The sequence below is a fragment of the Neodiprion virginianus genome, chromosome 4 (assembly GCF_021901495.1).
Source record: "Neodiprion virginianus isolate iyNeoVirg1 chromosome 4, iyNeoVirg1.1, whole genome shotgun sequence".
Classification (NCBI taxonomy): domain Eukaryota; kingdom Metazoa; phylum Arthropoda; class Insecta; order Hymenoptera; family Diprionidae; genus Neodiprion; species Neodiprion virginianus.
The window spans coordinates 1,789,283-1,814,094 of NC_060880.1; the positions used below are offsets into that span (position 1 = coordinate 1,789,283).

Genomic DNA, 24,812 nt, shown 5'->3' on the forward strand with positions numbered 1-24,812 from the left:
TGTATACTTTATACGCACGCATACACGCACGTGCACATTATACATTGCATGTAACTTCGTATGTACACAAACATATATACATATATATATATATATATATATGTATAATAAATTCACAACGATTATTAAACCAGATGAAAAAAGATTGCGCCAATCGTCTATTATGTATACCTATGTATACATATACACGATATTCGTAGGCAGAAACTGATACAACCACGCGTTAAATTTCGTTACACGCGAATATATACATATATATGTAATGTACATATTATATACCTGCGAAATGAATGAGGTTTCGCACTGCCTGATAACGCGAGATAATTTTTCAAGGACAAGGTCAAATCGCACAAGGATATCTCTATATATACATATATATATATACACATACATAATATAATACATGCATGCGCGTGTGTGCGTGTGTGTATGCATGTGCATACGTATAACGTAACACGCTCGCGCTACAAATAAACAGAATTGCTTATGACGTGTATTGCGTACAGAGTTTGAAAAAAAAAAGAAAAAAAAGAAAAATAACAAAAAAACAATGTAGAATTTAAATTCGAAAAAAATTTCTGTATCAATAGAAAAAAAAACAATTAATAGAAGTCACCGTTTTCATTTCGTTAAATATTATACGCGCTGTAATAGTATGATCTTGATGAATTTTTTTTTTTTTTTTTGCGATAATTCCGATCGCTCGGAACTCAGCACGGGTTGCATGTCGTGTGAAATTTTTTCAAAAGAACAAACAAAAAGTAAGGAAAACCGACACTTTCGTGCAACAAAGATTTTTCAAAATTAATCTGTCAGACAACAACAAGGTAACGGTAATACTGATAGTAACAATGATGGTACCGTGCGACAATTATTTCGATCTCAAACGAATGATCAATCCATCCAACTTTCTACATTATCAATTATCGCGATTGAATGAATAATCATTGCGTACGATCGTTACGTTACATCGTTATTATCGATTGTTAATCCTGCCTATGCATTAATCAACCTAATAAATAATATACAGCTGGAAGAACGATGGGGAAAAACAAAAACATAACCAGAAAAGAAAACTCGCACGCGTATCGTGCTTCATTTATCGGACTAATAACCAATTATATTTGCGAAACGATTCTGCGGATGTGCCCACGAGGCCACACAATATACGATAATACCATAAAAGACGCAATGTAGGAAGAGATAAGGAATCGTTTTCCAAGAATTTTCGCTCGCCATTATTATTATTATTATTATTATAATATATATATATATAATACACGATACACACGTCATGTAGTCACGTCGTACGTGAACACCTTAAATACACATTTATTATAGGTAGATGACGCGATTGTTTGGCTAATGTAACAATTAATACGCGTTCGTTGCTTCTTTCGCAAAATTTTCCCCATGATTTTACAAGGTATTCCAAGCGCAACGATTGCCTTTGCGTTTGTCATTAAGGAATTGTTTACGACGAAAAAATTATTCACGAATAACATATCGAAGAAATAAGAAGATTTCATCTCAATACGAGCACGCAATTTTATTCGACGATAAACTTCCTTTAAGAACAAAAATAATTTATTATTCCTCCGAGCGTCGAAGACACAGCGTCTTTTCCCCATCTTCGTCTCCGATCGATTATTCCTTGCCGAAAAACTAATAATTAATCGTCTCTGATATTTCTGTCGCAATGCTTTACATACATGCGCGTGAATAAACAAAATCAAACGAGTGGATAAAATATGATTGTAAAAATACTCGGTGTAGGCGATAAAAAAAAAAAAAAAAAGCAGACACTCTCTCTCTCTCTCTCTCTCTCTCACCCTCGAGGTTCAATGCACCGTGTGTGTAGCGGGTTCCGGAGGGCGATCGATGAAGTACACAGAGAGCCAAGAGCCGGCGATTAGGGCATGAGCTCAACGCACGCTCGGCATGCAACTCGGTGTAATGATGATGATGATGATGATGGTGATGATGATGATTATACCGTGATAACCGAGGAGTGTCAGTGTCGCGTGGCGAACCGGCTCTCTCTCTCTCTCTCTCTCTCTCGATCCATCTCTATCTCTCCATCTCCATCTCCCATTCAGATTCGAGCACGTCGCACGGTGTCATTCGTTGGTTCGTCGGTTGGTTTCGTTCGTGTCGAGCGGTGTCAGCCAGCAGGGCAACAGGAAATCAGACACCACCTCCGCATGTGATGTGATTGTGTCGGTAAGTTCATTCATTCGCCGAGAATTTACACAACGGTTTTACCCCGACGCTGGTCACCTACGTATGCGTATGCATATACATATATATATATATATATATATATAATGAATATGTCACCGGCTACCATAAACACGACACCCTGACGAACCTGCTGCTCGTTAAAGATTCTTGATGATAAGACTTGTGACACAGCGTGTATGCGATAGAGACGACGCCTCGACCGCCATTTATTTCTTGCACGTAATACGCGTACGATAAGCTGTTTCTGATAAAAAATATTTACGATTTTTCAACGTGTCATTTTCGAAAAATGTTTGATCAGGTTGAAAGAAAGATTCTGATGAAGAGACGAGCGTTCTTCTACGTTACGTGGAGGATCGCGCGTATTTTATTCTTCACTTTTTGTTTCAAATTTTTTTAAATTTGTGAAGAAAAACACGTTGTCGCAGCGCTTCAATTGTTATTCCTCTCCTGACATTTGTACATTCGACCCAGAGATCACGATCCATAACGCAACGATGTATCACAACCAGGAACCTTGTTATCCTAAATAAAAAGTTCATATCGAATTATAACTATTTCGTGAGACTGAATTAATTAATGAAAAAGTCGTCGGATAAAATTCTCAAACGTCAACTGGAGACCTAATATTACAAGTCCGGTTCTTCTTGGTGACGTTCTCAGTTTTCAAATAATTAACTCCTTCATCGCGGAAGATCGGAATTTTTGTTAGTTTTTTATTTTTTTTTTTCTTTTCTTTGTTCTATGCCACTCACGCGTACTATCACAATCTAAATCTCGTAGCTAGAATTTTTTGATTAAATCTTCATTGATAATTGGATAAAAATAAATTTTTATCACCGTTACAAAAGACAGAGGTATAATATTCATAGACTGTTGAACCAGCGTATAACGAAGTCGATGATCGTTTTCGTGGTAAAATTTTTTGTACAAACGTGACGAAAAATGTCTCGTTTACATTTAGGATTAGCGCGATGTTGTTTCTTCTTTTCTTTTCTTTTTTGCTTTTTTTGTTCGTCTCCGATGCCGGGTCGAATTTTTTTTTACATATTCGTAATACGTAGATACAAGACTATTTTTTGAATAAGGTCGACGCGGAGCGATTAACGGTAAAATCGAATGGGGAAATTTGCAAATTATTTTTCTCACCGCGAAATTTAAATTTAATATCTACCGTCGTGTATATTGTACACGCTTGTGCAAATCAATGTGTATATAAATTAAGTACCAAAGCAATTCTCGAGACAGATTGTCAGACAGATAAATCTGAAAGAAAGAAAAATGTACATAATGCAAAGCTACGCGTCAGGCTTTCGTGTCTTCCGATCAATCTTCAATCTATTTTTTCTTCTTCTTCTTCTTCCTGTTTCTCGGTCAAACGTTGTTGAAAATAACGTCGTCAAACGCACGAAATACGACCAATAGAGAGACCATGGCGAGTACCGTTACTACGCATGGGGATCCCGAAAATCGTAGCCTGTAAGTGTGCAGTAGAAGAAGAACAAGAAGAAGAAGAAGAAGAAGAAGATGAAATAAAAATTAAGTAACGACAGTAAAACGTAATGCCGATTAGAGAGATTGCAGAATGACGATAGAAACGTGAGTAAAAGAGAAAAAAGAGAAAGTCCGATTACGACGACGGCGATGAGAAATGAATTAGAACATACCTGTAACAGCGTTAAAAAATTTTGCACGAAACTTCCTACACTGTATTGGAAGTTTTATTCGATTTGCAAATACAATAAATTTATCAAACAATTTAGTAAATACGGATTGTTATTTATTTTTTTTTTTAATTCTTCATCGTAAATTTACGAAATTTACATAGTAATTTACGTACACTGCGTAAATTGTCGACTCTTTTTCTTTTTACGAAAAATGTGTAGTAAATTCAAAATCATTTTCATCGGTGTATTTACACATCATCGTTTAATTACATGTATCGCTAATCTGCGAACAGTAGAATTCAGCGATGCGAAGTGGATTGGATGAGAAAACGAAGTTCGGAAGACCAGCTCGAGTAAAACAACAATATTAATAATACAAATGATAATGATAAGAACAACAACAACAACAACTGTAAAAATCCGAATAATCCTAAAAAGTGAAGAGAGAGAGAGAGAGAGAGAGAGAGAGAGAGAGAAAGAGACAGGATACAGATCGAGGAGATCGCTGACGGCGCCTGGAATCGATCATCGGGGCTAAATAACGGGGTCATTGAATCGTGAGATTGATTTCCATACCGCGAACGGATGAATCGTCTCGCGATCATCGAGTTTGTTGTGACGTGTGCGACAAAATTCTCGGTTTTACAAGACGAGCACGCATCTATAAGCGCAAAGGCACGCGCGCGCACATTGGTCATATAATAGACGAATCGAGAATTGGGAAACCCCGGTTTAAACACATTCTAAAAGTCACGCACACAGACAGACGCTTGTAAACAATTGGTGAACCAGTAGCCGAGAATTGTAAAGAGCGGGTTCGACGACCTGAGAAAGCCTTTCGACTACTATCGCAAGCTCCGCGGCCTGCATTCTATACGTACGCACCCACCTTTGTACGTGTGTGAGGTAAAAAGAGAGAGAGAGAGAGAGAGAGAGAGAGAGAGAGAGAGAGAGAGAGAGAGAGAGAGAGAGAGAGAGAGAGAGAGAGAGAGAGAGAGAGAGAGAGAGAGAGAGAGGATTGCGTTCAGGTATTCACGAGTTGGCTCTACTCGTGATTCTTACTTTTTGTTTTTTTTTTTTTTTTATTTCTAACCGGCGTATAATTTTTGTTTTTTTTTTTTTCACGCGTATAAGGTACCTACGCATCTGCGCACACAAACACAAACGCACAAAAATGTATATATATACATATATGAACGAACGCATAACGGCTTTTTTCGGTAACGAAAATCCCCCCCCCCCCCCCCCCAAATCTTTCCCTCGACAACTTAACTGCGAGGAGAACTACGATTCTGGTATATAAGCATGTTTGTGTGTCTATTTTTGTGTACTTCCACAATTTCCGCCAACCGCGTGACCCATTTATTTGTTGGCGCTGGTTTACATTGTTTGCGCACATTCATATTGTACTTATTATTTAGATGTAATGATAATTGTAATAATATGTATATGTATATATATATATTTTATTCAGGTACCGAAATTTGAATAAAATAGTTCAATTCCCTGTTCCCGGAGTTTCCCGCCCTTTATTATCATTCGTCGCCCGCGGGGGGAAAACGAAACGTCTTTCATTCTGACTTGTATATTTTTTTCCTTCTCGTTTATTCCGTTTCGGATATTCGATTATTGGCAAAATAAAATAAAAAAAAAAAAAAAAAACAGAAAATGAAAATAATTTGCCAAAAATTTTCCGTCCCTTCCTTTGTACCAATTTTTCCCAAATCATGGGAAAATTCGATTCGCAATGCAAAAAAAAAGTAAGAAAATAGAAAGACAATTATACACGTAATATATAAGTGTCGCAGACGTAGACACATTATATTTTATACTTGAATTTATCATCGAACGGATATAGGTAGGTAATACCTGAGATGACGACGACGTTGTTAAATAGGTTACACGGGAGTTGACTTGGTTTCATTGTCAGTCATCCTCCACCGACAGTAATACAGTAAATACTACGGCAGTTGCGAGAGCCGGTCGTTGACCGCCGACTCTGACGCAAGGCGTGCATGTATTGTGGCATTAAAGCAGCAGCGTGCTCCGTGCCTTCGGCTTACGGTTTTAAAGCGTTTGCCCAAGTTTGGATCGTTGCTAGGTATCCGCGTAAAGACGTCTTGCCGCCTCTCGCGAAGGTACGCGTGTACGCCTGTGACAAACGTACTCTTCGTTCTTCGCACGAGGAAAAGATTCCACACTGTAGAGGTATGTGTAACAGAGCAAACCGGGAGAGACGGTGTCGTGACGGCCATGAACGAGTTCGACGGTGAACGGCCAACTTGCGCACACGCGTGCGTGCGTAAATGTGTAATAACTCTCGCGTCGAGTAACGGGGGTAACGGTGGGAAGTGTTTTTTACCGGAAGAGAGGGAATGTGGAATGACGAAGATTGCGGCGATGATTTGGACCCAGGTGTATATATATATAACATGTACCTGACCACATCGAGTCGCAACGAGAGGTTGTTCAACTCTTGACAAATCACCGGCGTAACAAGAATCTTGTAAAAAAACAAGAAAAAAAAATAAAAAAAGAAGATAAAAAGAATCGAGTCAACGAAATTTTATAGAAAAATCAGACGAAATTACACCGCGGATTTTTACGCAATTGCGTACATGTACCTGATTCGTGCGATCCTAGATTAATTTTCTCATCGAATTATAGGATAAAATATTTTCGCGTTCTAATTGCATGCGAACAATTGAAGATATAAATATATGTGTAAAGTGATTGCGCTCTAACGGGACGGTATAAAATATCGAACATGCATCAAGTCTGAAACGATGCGAGAAAAAATCAAGCTCCGGATAATTGTGATTGAAACTGATCTCTCGTTACGTGTCTTAAAAAAAATTTTTTTTAAATTCCCGACGACGGAGGGAAATATTTTTGAAATCGATCAATTTTCACTCCGTGTAACAATAACAGACACTGTGTCGCGTTGACAATAACGCAGAAATCATATTATTTTTCAAATGTATAATTTGCATTTTTTCTTTTCTTCTCTTCTTCTATCTTTATTTTACTAATCTCTTTTTACCGCATTTTCAATATTATATACGTCTAATATTTGATAACATTTCATATCACGATTATTTGTTTTTCTCTTCTATTCCTACGCATATATCCTATACCTTATATATATATATCATCGTGTTAAACTCTTAGAAGGTGTTTTGAATATACGCGAGGTCGATGACACTCTCGATCCAGTCGTTGCGTATTCACTGCAGTGAATTATATCACATGACATAGGTAGGAATACGTTATATATAGGTGTGTGTGTATCACACATACGCAGGCGTACGTTTTACGAACCAACCTACTCTGGTACAATTATCATTCGCTGTGTATATATATATAACCTCACTCATTAATTCGTCGCCGTTGCAAAAGAAAACGATTCCCGCCAATAAGATCAACAGCGTTATACGTAATCGCAGCCGTGTGGAAATTGATTATTCAACGAAATAATGGATCAGCAACGGTTAAAAGATGAAACAATTTTTTCTCGAAATTTCATAGTTTTAACGATTAAGAGAAAAGGCGATAATAAATTAAACTAAAAATCGCAAAAATTTATACAAATTTCGGTTACGAAATTCACGATACCCCGATAAATGTTATTTATTTATTCATTTATTCGGTTAGCGGGAAAATCCCTTTCTACAAAGCTGGTTCAACGCTAGAAGCCGGCTAGTAAGTAGATAAAGGAAAACAGTGCGCGAGAGATGGATAGAATATTACCAGCGTTCGCATTGTAACAATGATATAAATAATATTAGATTTATTGTAAGCGTAAGATGAAAATTTTGTCGGTATTTCCGGCCCCCGAACACAGCGCAGGTTGAGTTGTGGTACAGTAAAATATAACCTCCGCATAATTCCTACGGCGGGATGCTCAACGCGGCGTGTCAGCATCTCTCGGCGCGAAGAGACTGAGAGACGAATTCTATCTTCGCAAGTGGAGAGAGAGACTATTTCGAGAGAGAGAATATTGACAAACCAGAAGTCAATGACCGGCACAGATCCGTAACGGTCACCCGCGCAGCAGCCTTTTATTCAATACTCACACACGCACAAACACAGACAAACTGCGATGTACCTTGCGGATGCATAACGACCGATGTCCTGCTCCGAACTACTCTACTTAACGTATGCAATGGAGAAAATAGGTGAAGGAGGAACGAAATTCCGAATTCGAAAAGTTGCGAAAGCGCCGTAATTCCCAATTTTTTTTTCTTTTTTTTTTTATTTCGAAACTTAAAGTACACGGAATTCAAAGTTTCGAATCGGCCGAAACCCGATGTTCAAAGTTCCGAAATTACGGAGATGAGAAAATTAGATACTTCGGATGTTGGTTAGATAGACGAGGCGCACACTTAAAGAATAAGAAGAGGAGATAATTTGTTTCCCAGCCTTATAACGATGCTCGCCGATTAGTTAAATGCCAGATGGAACTCCGGGGATCGTTGACCTCCTCTTTCTACCTAAAATGTAATTTAAACAGCGCAGCAGTAACAGCTCGACTCGCTTTACGCCTCGCCGATCAAAAGTGGAACACGAACTTTACATACCTATGTGTACGCACAGACACACACACATATATATATATAAACACCTTATTCACAGGTATTCCGAAGTGAATTAGGTCGAACAATTGTCGTGACTTTTTTTTATCCAGTCGTAACCGAAGAAGAAAACATTCGACTCAGGTATCCCAATTTTTTCAAAATTAGCAACAAAATACTACACTATTCGCCGATGTTTGACGTTTATCTTCTTCGATTGAATTTTTTTTTTTTTTTTCTTTTTCAATTCTATACGTATACTTGCGCGTGAAATTGTTGTTGAGATTGATCGGCAAATATTGGGAAAAAAAAAAAGGATAGAAAAGTTTTGACAAACTTGTAACCTTCACTTGATAAACGAGATAAAGATTTTCAAAAAATGGTACCAAGATCGGAGCAAAAAACTGAATTTCATCAGTTACTTTCAACGACTGAAACTTGATTGAGATTTTACATTAGTAACGAACGCGTAAATTGCAACGACAGAATATAACAAAAATTGTGATAGAAAATTGTCAATTCTGAAAGAGATAACAATAACGAGAACAAGAAGCGTTGCAGCGTTTTTAGGCGATGTTGAAAATCGTTTCGGGATGATAAACCGTTAAACAAAGAGAAACACGTACCTGTTACAAGTGTGGGGAAAAAAAATTTGCCAACATTTGCACAAAATATTTTCCACGCTTACACGATGTATACGGTACGCCTGACATCGGCTACTTTTTTACTCGTTAGCAAGGAAGCTCGTTAATTATACGAGAGTTGGGTATTCGAGGCGTTGCAGACGGCAACGAGACAGAAGTTACGGTGGTCAGTGTGCGATGCGTACGAACGCACGTGCGTAAGGTGCATGCAAGAAATGGTGGAAATGCGTGCGTGCAAGAAAACGGAGGCCCACCTTTTGTACCAGCGGAGTAATTGCGAAGAGTTCAAATCGCCGGGTTTAAATGTCGTGATCCGTATCGATCCAGCAATTTTATATCAATTTTTTGGATAGTCAAAGAACTTTGAAAACATGTTTCTTTGCGGTTTATGGTGGTACAGTAATAGGTTTTCAATACTCGAAGGCAATTATTGCGATACAATGTAAATAATTATTATCGTTGGAAACAAATTGAAGGAATAATTCGTTTAACTTGTAAGTTTTTGATTTCGCTAATTACGAATCTGAAAACGGATATTAAAAATTCAAGATGCCGGATGCGACATCGATACATAAATTTGAAACTTTTGGCATTTCTAGTTTTTGAAATCTGATTACAGATTGGTTATCAGCGACCACAAAAATCATGTACCTAATCCTATCTTGTTATAGAATTCAACTCATTATGTGGCAATAATATGTGGCTCAAAGGGTTAATCGCGGCGATAATATAGTAAACACGAATGAAACAAAATTTTCACATTATATCAATGGGACAGAAATTCAAGCAAATGTTGTTTTACGAATAACGGAATATTCCAAATGATTGAGATCTGATGTATTTCATCGAATTCCAATATTTTCGAGCTCGTTTTCCTCTCCGATGTGATATCTTTGAAATTTGTCCGAACGTCATTCAACAAATCGATCATTATCTATTGATATCCTTAACGATCCCTGGCCAGCCGTGGTTAAAGGGCACGGAGAAAACCGTTTAACGAACAATATTATAATTATAAGCCGAGAAGCCGTAACGCGGAAACAGATAGAACGCGTCTCTGTATCCATATAAATATATAAAGTGCACCCGGCGTAGGGTCATCGCACTCTTTTGCATTCGATTCGGATCGGACGAGAGTCGCAAGCGGTCCGTAATGCAAATAGCCATCTCGGAGAAGCCGCGTGACGCGTGCCTGAAGTTATTTGCCCCCTTAAGCTGGTTCCCCGAGTTCCGAGCTTTGGAAAATTCTCAACATGCATCATGCGTGGGCTTGCCGAGATAAGTATATGCCCGATTGGTTTAAAGATCCCGGGTTATCCGGTCATCCGTGATGCACTTTTGAATACGGGTCGACACCCGAGTGGAAAAATTGAGGTCCGTATAAATCAAGGTCCAATTTTAGCCGGTTTGACGATCGTTTGACTTCACGGACCAAGGATGAAAAAATGTAAGAAAGAAAAAATCAAGTACACAAATTCACTTATTAGAGAATAAAAATATTCAATCATTAATGATTATACTTAGAAAAATATCGTTCTTTGATATTTTCTGGTAAAAATTATGATATTTTACAGGTATAATATACTTCAAAATCTGGCAATGAGCTTTCGATTTTTCGGCCCATGAGGATTACTTTTCCATGTAATTATCGACGGTAAAACTTGAAGTTTTCTAAAATTGGATCATCGTTTGCCTCTAACGCGTATACAAAATTTATTATCGACATAACAAATCGCTTATAATGATTCGTAAAAAAAAAATTGCATCTACGTTTATTAACATAAGATGTATGAAAAATTGTAGACAGATATCAGGAATAAGATAACGGGTGTTCGTTTAGGATCGATTTTGGCACATGTAGAATTAAAAGAAATTTCTTTCAAAAATGAGCATTAAAAAAAAAAAAAAAAAAGAAAAACAAAAAACACCTCCATCCCGTCGACTGTTATTCCGGCAAATTTTTCTCGCGTCTCGCTGACAGACGGCTCTCTCTCTCTCTCTCTTTCTCTCCTACGCGCCCGTGCAATAAACGTCGAAAATCAGGCAGCAGGCGTAGTTCCCGAAGGTCGCGATGCGATGGTTGTGATATTTTTTGGCGCAGAGGAAACTCGCGGCAAAGCTCTCTTATGCCAACGAAGAAGCGAGGCGCGTTGGTTCTTTAAGTCTGTGAGGCTGTTATGCCACCGTTTGGTCGCCGCTCGTCTTTCGCCTAGCCGTGGCCTTGCGGTCTTGACACTGCCGCGAGTCCGCGCTTATGTATTATAAATACATACACACACACACACGTACGTACATAAATACATATACACGCGGTATACATTGATAACAATTAAGCTCGCCAACGGCAGCAGAGCTTTGCATCTCTTACTCCGCGTCATCGGTAAAACAGTTTCACACCTATATCTATCAATCAATCTATCTATCTATCTATCTATCTATCTATCTATCTGTCTGTAATAGATCATGCGTTTCGCGTGTGTGTGCGTGCGTATATATATACGTACGTTACATTGCACACTTTGCGATCTCAACAAACACGGCAAACTAGCCAATAATTTCGCACGTACGTTGCGTATCGTATACACATACGGATAATTTCGTACATAATAATACCGACGTCAGAGAAACAAGCGAGGTAACAAATATAACCTATGACGACACTCTCGGCATCGTGCAAGCATATTTTATGTATGTATAGGTATATATAACCGTACAGATCTATGAGCAGGGGGACGCTGTCTGTCTGAATTTTTAGGCGAAAGAAAAATTTGCGCCGATTCGCATTGCGGGATAGCTAAGATTATAAGATACGTGTACGTGTCGCTTACTTTATCGTCAATATACAACGAATTTGGCAACGAGACTGACAATTTGACCTTGTCAAGTTTTTTTTTCCCAGACTGCATATCGGGAATAATATAACCATTACTGATATGTGTTTCATACAAAAGATATGCTAATTGATGTTTTTCGTCTTTTACTCGTTATTTTTTCTTTCCTTCTGTTTTTTATTTTTATTTATTTTTTTTTTTGCTCGATTCGAACCAACGATCTAAGAGATGAGGAAAGTATTGTATATACGTATGATACATTGTATGTATATAATGTAATCGAATATTAGATTTGTCTGTACGAAAAATGGTGAATAATTTATTGGAAACGATTCGTTCGCTGGCGTTAATTACCGATCTGTTATTTGTGAAATTTTTTTCACTTCGAAATAGCAAGTCATAAATGATTCTTTGACGATCCTGTAATCTGCCGCATAATATCATAGCTGCGGAAAAACGTAATTAATAAATGAAAATTGTTCCGAACTCTTTATCACTATTTTCGAAACTCGGACAGTCGAGGTTCGGTTATTTATACATAGTCAGTGTTATATATCATACATAGACAATTACACGTACATATGGATCATGAAATATAATCTAGGCCAGCCGTGTGCTACACAGAAAATGGTTGCCTAATAATTTGAGTCATTCGTTTTAACGAATAAGATAAGATCGGATGACGAGTATTATATATTCGAGGAATTCCTCTTTTGCGAATCGAGAAGTTCAAACTGATCACCGGCATTGGATAAATCATCGTGAAACTAACTGCGTATCGGGTTCTTTTTACACACGCGTATTTATTAATATTCGAATGGGAAGAAGAATGGTGATGTTAATGTTACGGCAGTATCTAAATTAACTGTCGCGTTTTCACAACATTTTCCTCAACAATATCCTCGGCAGTACAATTACTGCACGTACACGTTTCGTTGAAAAAAAAAAAACCCCCCGTCGAACTATATTACAGCAAATTTCCCAAGAGTTGGGAAATAGCTTCGGAATTACAATATTATCGTGCATAACAAACACCGAGACACGTGTACGAAACACAGAGGCGTTAAGCTGTTGTTAAAAATCCGGGTTTATTGATAAGATTGTAACGGGCATCGGAGACACAACGACGGTCATTGAACCAAACGACCGACCGATCAATTTCCACTTTCGTATCTCGCACGCGAGTTAATCTTGTCGTCAAAAATACGGTTGGCTGGCTGGTTAGCCGAAGAAACGGGGACGATGTCTTTATTACAGAGTGTGTGAAGAAACGATAACAGACGACTGAGATCTTTCAACTTGAAAGATTAAAAATCAACCTATCAAAATCCGTGTATAATATAACGACAATAATAATAATATAACATATCATATCCGTTGTTAATGGTGAGCAACAGTGCAAAAAATGTATAGCCTATATATACGAGCAAGTATAAAAATTCTAGACGTCAGATCGGCCAAAGCCCCTCAGATTTTCTCGCGATTTTTCGACCTGAAAGATCTCGTCGGAAAACAGCATCTACAATTTTTTCACATTCATTTCCCTTTCACTTTCAAAGTTTTATTACATAGTTTTGCTCGTTTTTTTTTTTTCGTCGTTCAAATTTCGAAATTTTTTTCAATATTCTTCTATCGAAAAGCTGAGCAAATTTAACACAGGACGCGTGATTTTCAAGATCGGATCTCGATAAATACACTAGAAATTAATCATTGAACAAAAATTGAAGAAAATGTTCAATTAATTTTACGCATTCGACAATTATTCTTTTGCCTTCATTTTCCTTTCTCGCTTTATTCTTTGCGCTTACTTTCTTTTTCTCTCTCTCTCTCTCTCACTCTACGAATACGGGCGCGTTTCGAAATTAACGTCACATGTCTACTGTCACATGTCACGTTTCACCCAGTTGTTGTTTTTTATTTTTTTTCATTTTGTTTGGTTTTCCTTGTTTTTCTTCATTTTTCAACTACTAATTCACTTCCTCCGCATCCCTTTCGGCTTCCCACGTGGCTCGTATCGTCCGCATTGCAGGCGGAAGGAAAGCCTCGGAGGGTCAACGACACCGAGGCTCGCACTTTCCGAAGGGTCAAGAGGAAGCCTTTCGCTTGAATCGCGACGCACCGTTTCCCATTTTTATACCTCGGGAGAAAACCCGGTCAGGCAGCTTCGCGACCCTGATTAAAGAAAAAAAAACCTCTTCTCGAATCGCGTGAATTGCTCCATCATTATTGTCGCGTGATTTTTGAACAGAGAATAAGGAAGATGAAAAAAAAGAAATAAAGCAAGAAACAGAAAAAGAATACGAAAAAAAAACCCTACACCATTGTGCGCCTTCTATATTACTACACTGATTACTGTAATATTTACACTAGTTGTTATACCACGTATAATATCTTAATTTACTTCACACGTTGCCATATGTACAACATATATGTATATTACATTGCACATGTGCAATGCGTTATGTAAAATAACAATAATCACATATTTATACGAATATTTTTGACCACTTTCGCGCATGTTTTCTTGTTTTATTGTCATTGACTTGTATTGTTGTAGCACAAATAAATTTCATTCTTCCCATTTGAGTGTACGACGTGATAAGTTGCGCCTTTCGCATACGATTTGTTTCAATTATTATCGCACCCAATCCCAGCCGATACATGTGTATGAGAAAAAAGAAGAAAATTAGAAAGAAAAACACATACCAAAAAACTTGTGTAAAAACATGTACGTATAACAGTATCGAGATTTTCGTTGTTCGCAAACTTTTACGGCGCTAATATAACTCAAAAAAACCAAAGAAAAAAAAAAAAAAAAGAAAACATCAGCCCATGTTTTTCAACGGGAAAAATATCGACTTAGGTGTACACGATTAAAGGAAAAACAGTACAACAACCAATGAGATGGAAAAAATACCGGTCGAAAACAAAATACCGCCAATCGAGGTAATTCCGAGTGATTGAAAACGTTGCAGTTACAGATATTAATATCAGTTGATCAGCGTAGTTCTAGAGGAGGGTGTAAATATATATATATATATATATATATATTTAGCTCCCGGGTGAGTTGCTCTCGCGATTTTGTTTAAATTAATAACAATATCGTACACGTCAAATGTATAAAATGAAAATATAGTCTCTCGCGCGAAATCGCCTCTTTCATACATGCATATACATCTTTATATAAACATACGTACATACATACATACTTGCACGAGAACTCGAGGCGATGCTACCCGAGGACGTTAACCCGCGACGCTCTTGAACCTTCAGGGTCAACCCGACAACACTCGCGTTCGTTACCCCGGTAGACCGGGACTCGAGTCGCAAGTCCGTGTACGCACATATTACGCATACGTACGTACATGGAACTGATACGTTTATCGTTTTATAAAGAACTTCTTTTTTCCCCTCATTTTATCATCGCCAATAAACATAATTTTTGCATACTCTTCTCGTTCTCACTGATTATTGATCGTTGATTGTTGTTTGTCGATTATCATCGTCATTATTATAACCACCACCTATTGTTATTGGTTTTATCGTCATTATCATACCTCTACGATCGTTTTATTATAATATTTTACATACTCGCGTGCAAAATATTGAGCGTCTTTGTTTCTTATCAGCCGTGCGGCTTAGTTTTTTTAAAATTTTTTTAATCTTTTATTTTTTTTATTCCTCTTTCGTACATTAAACAAATAACGCCTATGTATGCTCGTTCACTCGACGTTATAAACTCGTGTGTATACATACATACATATATACACACGTATACATACAATATGGTTAACTTCGTTGTTGTTATAGGTTGTGCGTTATTCGCCGAATAAATCGGGTCACTCGTTTTACACGACAGCGGTCGTCGACCTTTATCCCACATTTCGATTCTTCTGTACGTACATGCATATATATATATATACCTGTGTACGGACGCGTCAGCAAAGTCTGAGTGTGACGCAAATTAGTCACAAGGTGTACCTAATAAACACACACACCGAGTGTGTATCATTGAGCGCGAAAGGCTTAACTCCGGGATAAAACGGTGATTCTATTTCTAAATTCAATGAATCGAGTGATTTTCGAACGAAGAGTAGAAATTTCTTTCGCGTATACCTGTGGGATTTTAAATACTCTTGAAGGAAAAATAGAGGCGGGCAACGACGAGGAAGAAAAAAAAAAAAGAAAAAAAGAAACACCACTGAATACACGATTTTCGCAGAACGTGTAATACGCATACATGATAAATCGAACGAACGGTACACGGGACCGAAAAACGGATCTCGAAAAGAGCGGAGGAGAGAAAATGTAAAGAAGAACACTTACGACACGTTTCGTTGAATTCAATCACGTTGAGTGCAACGTACGCGCGTGATTCGCGAAATTTCCGCATTACGAAATCGCGCGTGGAATTCTATATTGATATATGGGAATCATCGCGAATGCGGGAAAATACCGGATAGGATAATAATTTTACCCGTGTCTTGTAACATACGCGGAATATTATTTGCGGTATCGTTGGCACACGCAGGTCAAGTTCAAGGCAAATATTTTTTGCTCGTATTGCCAATTTTAAATTAAAAACTATCGCAGTGATCCCTTCGTAAGTTTCATCGAACCGTAATTCCGTGCTCGGTTAGACCGAAAAACCGTCCAAAAAGTGTCGCACGTTTGAAATAGGATAAAGAACAAAAAAGAAGAAAAAGATAAAAAAAACGTCGGTACGATAATTCTTAATTCTTTATCGCGTACCTGTAATTTTTCCACTACAAATGAAACTGGCTGCTGAAAGATCGTACAACAATTTACTAAGGTACTAAAACTTTTACATAGAATTTTCACAGCACGTCGATTTTTCACAACTAAATTAGCAACGCGGAGAAACGTTACCAATCAAGATTATGAAGTAAAAACATCGTACAAACGTCGTAAAACTCAACGATACATTTTCACGAATGATCGTTGCTTCCTAATTTTATACGAATGTCTGAATTTTTGATAAACCGTGTGTACAATAAATTCATGCATTGTACACAACGATTTATACATTTCAACCTCGAAACCGTTTCAAATCGACACCAAACAACGAATTAATCGATATTTCTTCGAATAACATTAACATTAAACAAACTACGTTAACCTCGACATACGGTTTAATCAAGAATAATTTCCAAAAACGGAGCAAGCCTGCTTTTTCATTCCTCTAAACAGCGTACGATAGACGGTTGTTGACGACCCCTCTCGTCGTAGAGGAAGGTTAATTAAGAACGAACGTGCATTTGTAATAAGCGGCATAGCGAATAAAGCGAGAATTTCAAGTGCGTTAACAGCCTCAAAATCTCTAGGTATGTACATATAATATTATACGGGCTTGCAGATATCACGTGGTACACATTATAGTCGTACGTCTGAGATACAGTTACGTTTATTCACCGGGTCGTTCGTCGTCTTCGTACGGTTCAACACCCACCCACGCGGCCGCGACGACGCCGAGCGTCGCTTTGACACGTCACCGTCGTCGTCGTCGTCGTCGTCGTCGTTGATATTCGTCCAACGAGCGTGCAGCAACAGCAACGCCAAGGTAGAGGAAATAGTACCGTATGACGATAACGCGGTTCGTTCCAGGGGAGGAAATCGCGGTTCGTCGACCCCGAGATCGCTGAATGCGTTCGGCAACGTCGTCGTCGACGTCTCGGGCCCCATTCCCCCTTCCTCTTCCTCCTCCTCCTCCTCCACCACCACCGCCAACTTCTCCGCCGCCAATAGGTAAGTGGGTCGTTGATTCGGTGAGTCGGTAAGCAAGTCGATGGCGGTGGTGTTGGGGGGAGGGAGGGGGGGGATGAGGCCCAGTAGTGGGCCCGGCGCACCGGCCGCTCGGGTTTACGGTCCGTCGATCTAACGGTATCGTGAGTAATTGCGACGGCGAGGAGAAGGAGGAGGATGAGGAGACGGTGCAGCATCATCGGCGTTGTGCGTGCGTCGGAGAGGGGAGGAAGGTACAAAACACCTACTTTCGACGGGGCATTGAACTTTCGCGTTACGTCATAACGGACGGGCCCCGTGATCACCGGGAATCACCCTCGAGCACACCGATCATGCTCGTTTCTTACAGCCACCGTAAAAGAGACTCGCTCGGTCGTTCACCGCGCGGCCCGCGAATATACGCACGTACGTGTAACGCGGATGGTATTTTTTTCACCGAACCGTGATATTATTTTCCAATCCTCCGATATACACCCGGATTACGTTTCAAATTACAATGTTATTTACGCCGATCACACTTTTCCACCCGCTCGATACAGTTTCCAAGATTTTGTACAATAAGGTTGCGGGAAAAATTCCGAAATTTTCAAAAAACAAAAAAATATAAAAATTTCTTTCATTCTTCGCGCATATTGTACGAGACTAAAAATGTCGAAAAATCAAACGTGCTGCGTTTACTTTATACCTAATTGCCGATGATCTGTCGTGAAATGAATTTTATTTTTATAGCTTTTCATGTTGCGGGCTGATAGAAAATTTTAAGACCCCTGAAAAGTTGGCTGAAATTTCTGGCGGATCTTTTAACGTATCTTATTTCGGGGTAATTTGAAAAATTCAATACCGCGTATGTCTATATTATACAATGCAATTGAAAACTGTACGAGAACAGGAAAAAAACAAATAAATATAACGAACGAGTAAAAAGCTCAGGCTGGAGTCTGCGACAAATATTTCTTCAAAAAATACAAAAACGTTCGACGTATATGGAGGTTCAAAATATTTCGATAAAAATATTTTTCCATCCGAACGTTCAACCGAGTTATTATAACTGTCTAGACTTCAATTTACGTTATATCACTAGCACAGAAATGCTATTAAAAATTTATCTCACAATATTCGATACTTTTGCTACCATATATGTACACCAATTTTAATGAAAACTGCGACGATGATACGAATTTTCATTAAATCTAACAGGAGAGGCTTATTTTTCATGCACGTTCTTAACAAAAGTGAATAACAACACGTTATCTCGATAAAACGAATTTCTATGTTCCCCGTTTCATTTTCTCCATCTCAATAACAAAATTGCCCCATATAAATCTAAAAAATGTATACGATGTGTACGTGGTTAAAAAAATTACGGAATGTTTCCCGTGCAACAAATTTCCAACAATCATTTCACATCTAATTCCTTTAAGCTCCGTGTCTATAAAGTGTCGACAAGGAAATCAAATTCTTTGCAACGCACAGTTATACAATCTTGATAAAAGCAAAAAAATACTAGAACCGAAAGGAAAGGAAAAAAGCATTTCTCTCCTCGTCTCACGTCATTTATACCGCTGTATTTTAATATTCAAGAGTAGTAAAATTCTTATATCCACCAGTGTCTGCAGGTACTCGAGTTCCATACAATAGGCGCGCATACTCCTGGGTATAAAAGTACACACATTATACGACATACCGCGCATCGCTCTCACCTTCTCGAGCGTGAATACGAGACACGACACAGGTGTACCATTACTTGAATGATCGATACGGAAAGTGAACCTCTCGGTACACTTTATCCGAGCCGGATGAAAGTGGACGTGTAACGTGTATCCCGAAGCTTGATCGACTCGATCGTGTATATAATATATATATATGTATATATATGGTGTTACCTCCGTTGTATTATTATAATACAGTTTAAATTTCTCCCATTGCGCAATTTCATTCCATAAACTGAAAATTCTCACGTTACTGAAATTTTTAAATCCAACAATACCGATTATAACGTGACGTTCATAGCACTGTGGGATCAAAATATCTAGGTCATCGTTACGTCGCCATGAATCAATCGAGAAATTGGATATGTATATATAGAAAGTAATTGGAGATTTTCCACCATGGCATCCCCTAAAAAGGTTGTTCACGTCATAAGAAAGGTTTTGCAAAAAGTTTAGCGTTCTACGTTACGTGGGAGATAGCGCTCGGTTGATTTTTCACTTTTGTACATTTTTTTATTTTTCTTTTTTTTATTTCTATTACTTACATCAATCATGTATGAATTCACGTCGCTAATAAGACCCAGACTTGTAATACTAAGAGTCTCGAATTGACGTTTGAGAATTGTATCCGACGACTTTTTCATTATTAATTCAATCTCGTAAAATGGTTATTTTGATTTAACGTGAATTTTCATTTGGGAGAATAAGATTCCCGGTTGTAATATATATCGTTGCGTTATGGGTCGTGATCTTTGAGTTGAATACATAAATGTCAGGAAAGAAATAATAATTGAAACGCTACAACAACCGGTTTCTTCAATTATTGACGAAAAAAAAAAAAAAAAATGAGAAAAAAGCGGTGAAAAGTCAAATCTGCGCGATATTTCACGTAACGTAGAACGCTCGTCTGTTTCACAGAATCTTTCTCTTAGCCATAACAAACTTTTCAGGGGATGACCCAAGGTGGAGAACCGTAAATAATTTTTTTCCGAAATACAGTTTTGCGAAACTTTATTACGAATTATCGGCAAGATTTACATTGAATATCGCTGTACAAAGACGATTCATAAATCTTGCGGTATTCGTTTTCTCAACAAAGTTGCGTGGCAAATGAATTATTATACACCGCTTATATTACAATATTATTCTATTTTATTACAATAATTATTTCTATCGTTGTTGTTATTATTATTATTATTATTATTGTCGCAACTCTCGCACAAACAATTGCGCGAAGAAATGACGACGCGGATCGTGACAGTGTTGGTAGGTACAACATCGATACGTACGTATACGTATATACGTACAACTACGTGTATGCACGAAGAAAGTTACAGCTGTGTTTCTTAGACCGCGAAAGGTTGTCGACCCGTGCAGCAACGCGAACCAACAGTAACGAATCGTACACAGGTTAGGTACACATAGCGGCAAAGCGATTCTGGGTGAGAAATTTTATAAAGCGACTTTCGACTAATTAGTGCACCGCATTCAGCCAGGCAGGCAGGCAGCTAAGCTAAGCTAAGCTAGCAGCCCGTTACGTATTCGGTGAAATTTCCCACTCACAGCTGCAGCAGCCGTATATAGTGATAACGCATGCAAACATGTACGAATGTATGTATGTATGTATGTATGTATGTATGTATGTCCGATATGTCGTACACGGATGTCGAACGAGGCAATTAAAAATGTCGGATGTAGATGGTATACCTGTAGGTGTATACCTGCTCCAAGGAGTAATTTTCACATCGTCCGGAAGACAATTTCATACACCGTCGCAAATTCTCGTGTGATATTTTTATAACTGGTTTTCAGTTACGTCGACAAAACGCGCCTATCGCGAGAGTAGTGAAAGCGGCCGTTTAGGAAAATTCGTTTTACACACCGTTGCGCATTATCTTACTATCTCCTAAACGAACGTTTCCCAACTTTTCTTTGAAAAGATATGAAGATAAAAAAAAAATATGTCAAGGATCGACCCGATTAGGCACTTACCGTTAAACCTATATTGTATATCCGATTTGTCCAACTAATATGAAGAGGATGTATATTAGGAATACATTAGGCAGCAAACCGGCTATCCGGCAACTACGACGCGTTATCTCCGATCGGCTGTAAAAGCAGTCTTGCGATAGCTGTACACACTCGTCACTATTTGACAGATTCTTAATTGCTTTTCCTTGTAGTTAACTTTGACGTTCGTTCGACGTTAAATTGCCCGCGGATCTTGACAAAAGAAATTAATAAAAACTAACGCAGACAAGAACTGGAAATGAATTTATGAAAAGAAAGACGTACGATTTTGTATTGTGTACCATTTATTTGGGCACAACTCGAAATAAAAAAAGATGTTTCTAAAATTAAATAAAAATAGATAGGTACTTAATGAAATAAATCATACATCCACTTGCTACGTTATTTGATTATCATAACGTTACAAACTGACATGTATAATACAATCGTGCAACATTTTCGCGGCACTTGTTACAAACACTCGTCTGTCTCTTGAATATCGCAATGTATTACAATGTAATTCTGCAAAGTTGAGAAGCTGGTCGGTCATATTGCAATTTTTATCCCATTCAACGAATCTTCGGAAGAACTGACTTGTACAGAAAAATCTCTTTTATTCAAATTTTATGATCAAAGAGAGTAAGGTCGTTTGTTCTTTTTTTTTCCCTGTTCTAAAATACCTGCAAAGTTGTTGCTGGAACAAATTAATGGCGACAGAAGGAAGAGTGAAAGAGAAAGAAAAAGAGAAAGAGAGACAGAAAGAGAAGCAAATTGGAGCTTCTGTGTTGCTACAGCAAGGTGAAAAAAACATATTAATGGTAATTTCCCGATCGATAATTCCGTCTGATTGCGAACAGCAGTGTTCCTTGAGCCTTTTCATTCGTACCCACATTGAAACAGTTAGGCGGAAATTCGGAGTAAACAGGGAGAAGGAATACAAAAATGATTGTAATATTGTCGAATGAAAAGAAAAAGTCGCGGGACGAGTTTGACATTGCGACGGCTGTGAAGTGAGCGACTGATAATAACGAAGAAACGCCTCGCTGTTTGCTCTTTGTCGGCTCAAGGTCCTCTCTCCCGGTTCTCTCCTCAACTGACTGCGATACACACGATACGTGTACTCGCTGCTCTAAACTTATGTACGTACATAAGTCGGACGAAAATATTGTTCGTCGCTCGTTCTTGCAATGTATACCTAAGCGCGTTGTTTGACCAACGTCCAGTCGTCGATGGGTCACGATGCAATTTGTTGAGGGATCGGAGATGATAAGAAAAAAAGATCGGAGAACCAACGTCTGACCTACGATCGGGCCGAACCAGGAAACTCAAACAACCGAAATTGACTTCGGCGGGGTGAAATTAACGTACATCTGATTTCGAGAGTACAGAGGTTTTGAAAGATTTCAAGGAGACTTCAGGAGATTTCTAAGAATCTCAAACGATTGAGAGTAATTTCTAATGATTTCAGGAAATTTCAAAGAATTTCAGTGGATCTTAATAGATTTCAGCAAACTTCACAAGATTCACGGAAATGTGTACACCGTATTTCAGGAGTGATTGACCCCCTCATCGGCGACCTAACGATAAGAGGAAAAAAAAAGCGCCGCGAAACATGACGTTTGGTTTTCGGGTTCAACGTAGGTCGGTACGTATAATCCACGACCGTATCGATTTACTTACTTATCGTAGGTAGCGTTCGACGATCATCGACCGAAGACCGCGGCTTTGTACAAACCAGATAAGGGATATGCATATATTGACTTGGCCGTTGAGCATCGACCGTCATTAACGTGTGCCTTGCAACACCAGAGACGTGATATAACGAGCGTCGACTCGAACAGTCTCACTTAAATAATTATCTTAAAATTTCATTCGTATTTTTTCCCCTTGATTCTTCGTCAAAGAGTTGAAAAACCGAAAGTGTTTGATCTGCGGTACAAAGAGAGAACGAATATCGAAGATTGTTTTACGCGACTGATTTTTACTGTCGCGATATCGCGAGTAGAACAACGTGCGATGTTATAATTGCACGATTTTCAATGGCAAAAAATATCCATTCTAAATGGACTGCGGAGACTCACAGACGCGATATCGAATATATTTTCGTACGACGATGACGAATGTATGTTATACATATGCCGACACACATATGTATATAATGTACATACCGGCAACGTATACATAAAACATGCGCACAGAATGACGAAATATTTTCATCGGCGTGACAGCGGAGCTGCAGCAGCAGCAGCAAGAGACCAGCGACTAGGACGGAAAGAATGCAACGAAAATACAATAATCCCCTTCAATTTTTCGTCCAAATCCAGAAAAAGAATACAACCAAGCGAAATAAAATAAAATTAAATAAAATGGAATTGAATTAAATAAAATAAGAAGAGAAAAGAGTGAAAAAAAGTAAACAAAAACACATTGCGAAAATATTTTTGAAACTGCACTCGGCATCTTGTTCGGTATAAATATGTTATACGTACACCTATTTTCTGTCTCAGCATTGAATGTGTACATTTTTATTTTTTTCCTTTGCTTTTCATTCGTTTTTTTTTTTTTCTTTTTTGATCAATTTTTTAATTGTCTTCGCAAGGAGTAGATTGTACGTATATCTTCTTTGAATACGGAACAACATATGCAACGAGCTGCGTATTCCAATCCATGTATATATATATATATAGAAAAAAAATAATTTATGTATAAAAATAAATTTGCAACATTGACGGTAAGGTAATGACTCATTTGAGTCTGACAAGACTTGACTGAAGAAGCGTGTGATAGTAGGTTCAAGTACATACACGTACGAGAGATAATTTATATAGTTTTCCATGTCGCGAACAATTCCAAGCAACTCGAGTTGCGATTTTATTTAACAATGCCATGTGATTACAATGAATGTTGAGAAACAACAGTCGAAAATATTATAAGTACAAACGGTCGAAACGGTCGTCCGCGGAATAAAAAAAAAAATAAAAAAAATCAGTGTTACAAAAAAACAGCAGAGGTTCTTCAAAATTGAATTAAAGTACCAGATGTTGAATCTGCGAAATTCCGGGAGATAAAGTGAAAAAAAAGAAGCAGAATACGTTGCAGAGTTAAAATCGAAGAAATATCGAAATATTTTTAATGGATGACGGTATCGAATTTTCAAAGTTGCGAAAATCTGTTTTATAGAATTTATAATACACGTATAAAATCGAAGTATAACAGAATTTGAATTCTATAAAGATTCCATACCTTTCTGCACTTTTCTTTTATCATACTTCAATTTTTCAAGATTAAAAAATGTTATAAAACAGTTTGACCCGTATTCCAAAAATTCCACATCGTCAACCTTGTATTTTCCAATATTTCCATATTTTCA

The 24,812-nt window shown here is 38.0% G+C and overlaps 1 long non-coding RNA gene across 2 annotated transcripts in view; it reads right to left on the minus strand.

Moving 5' to 3' along the window:
- LOC124303580 (uncharacterized) overlaps positions 1-24,812 on the minus strand; it is a 103,698-nt gene that overhangs the window by 68,227 nt on the left and 10,659 nt on the right. The window lies entirely within an intron of this gene.